Here is a 2,030-nt window from a genome sequence, read left to right as displayed (position 1 = left end):
GATTCATTGGCAGAGCCCTTAGGAGGTTCAACAGGTCTACTAAGGAAACTACTTACATCACGCTTGTCCCCCTGTTCTGGAGTATTGCTGTGCGGTGTAGGATCCGCATCAGGTTGGACTGACGGATGACATCGAAAAAGTACAAAGAAGGGCGGCTCCTTTTGTATTGTCGCGAAATAGGGGAGATACTGCCACAGACACGATACGTGGAGTGGTAATAATTAAAACAAATGCGTTTTTCGTTGCGACGGGATCTTCTCATGAAATTCGATAACTAATTTTCTCCTCCGATTGCGAAAACATTCTGTTGGCACCCACCTACATCGGGAGAAATGATCATCATGATAAAATAAGAGAAATCAAGGCTCGCACAGAAACATTTAACTGCTCGTTTTCCCCGCGCGCCTTTCGGGAGTGGAGCGGCAGAGAGACAGCATGAAGGTGGTTCATTGAAACCTCTGCCAGGCGCTTTATTGTGAATAGCACAGTAATCACGTAGGTGTAGATGTTTAAGCTGTAACACGACTGTATTTCTCTTTGATATTTTAAAGTAATCACGCGACACGGCACAGCGGCAAGCAACTGTTTAATTCAAACAATAACGAAAGACACGGGGCAGAGATGGCGCGGGGCACCGGGTTGTAGTGGCAGCGCGACGTGTCCATACACCTGCGGACTAGACGTACAAAGGCATTTGCTCGCGGCTGTCAATCCGAATAATCGTGAACCCTTATAACTGAGGTCCGGGTATGGAGTCCCCACTGTACTGCTTTGTCACCTATGTATTCTTTCTCCTTATACAGTATCTAATTTTAAACAAAAATTGTATACACAACAACGTGTTGCTTTGTTTTACAGAAAACAGCAAAATTGTATTTATGGCTTATCGGCTTATTATTAGAATACTACTGAGGACTCTGAGTCGTCCGAAACTTTGTAATCCTACCTATTCGCAGATTAAAACTATGTAAAATAGTGTTATTGAAGCTACCATCCTTACAGATTCAACAGCTGGAGATGATACCGATGATTCAAACCGATTTACCCATTCATTCAGTTCCCAACAACGTTTCGTCTGCAGTAACAATAAACAAGGCTCAGTGCCAGAGAGAGAGAGAGTGGGGAAGACAAGATGGCCAGACAGGGGGGGATAGTAAATGATATACAGGGTGTTACACAAAGGTACGGTCAAACTTTCAGGAAACATTCCTCGCACACAAATAAAGAAAAGATGTTATGTGGACTTGTGTCCGGAAACGCTTAATTTCCATGTTAGAGCTCATTTTAGTTTCGTCCACCTACGCTCAATGGAGCACGTTATAATGATTTCATACGGGATACTCTATCTGTGCTGCTAGAACATGTGGCTTTACAAGTACGACACAACATGTGGTTCATGCACGATGGAGCTCTTGCACATTTCAGTCGAAGTGTTCGTACGCTTCTCAACAACAGATTCAGTGACCGATGGATCGGTAGAGGCGGACCAATTCCGTGGCCTCCACGCTCTCCTGACCTCAACCCTCTTGACTTTCATTTATGGGGGCATTTGAAAGCTCTTGTCTTCGCAACCCCGGTACCAAATGTAGAGACTCTTCGTGCTCGTATTGTGGACGGCTGTGATACAATACACCATTATCCAGGGCTGCATCAGCGCATCAGGGATTCCATGCGACGGAGGGTGTATGTATGTATCCTCGCTAACGGAGGACATTTTGAACATTTCGTGTAACGAAGTGTTTGAAGTCACGCTGGTACGTTCTGTTGCTGTGTGTTTCCATTCCATGATTAATGTGATTTGAAGAAAAGTAATAAAATGAGCTGTAACATGGAAAGTAAGCGTTTCCGCACACATGTCCACATAACATATTTTCTATCTTTGTGTGTGAGGAATGTTTCCTGAAAGTTTGGCCGTACCTTTTTGTTACACTCTGTATATAGAGAGAGGGGCGGAGGTGATGCCGAGAGAGGAGGGGGTGGAGGCGATGGAGAGAGAGGAGGGGGGGGGGGGGGGGGGGAGGAAGAGAAAG

Source organism: Schistocerca americana, chromosome 4 (genome assembly GCF_021461395.2).
Source record: "Schistocerca americana isolate TAMUIC-IGC-003095 chromosome 4, iqSchAmer2.1, whole genome shotgun sequence".
Lineage (NCBI taxonomy): Eukaryota > Metazoa > Arthropoda > Insecta > Orthoptera > Acrididae > Schistocerca > Schistocerca americana.
Note: the sequence above shows the minus strand (reverse complement) of the source record.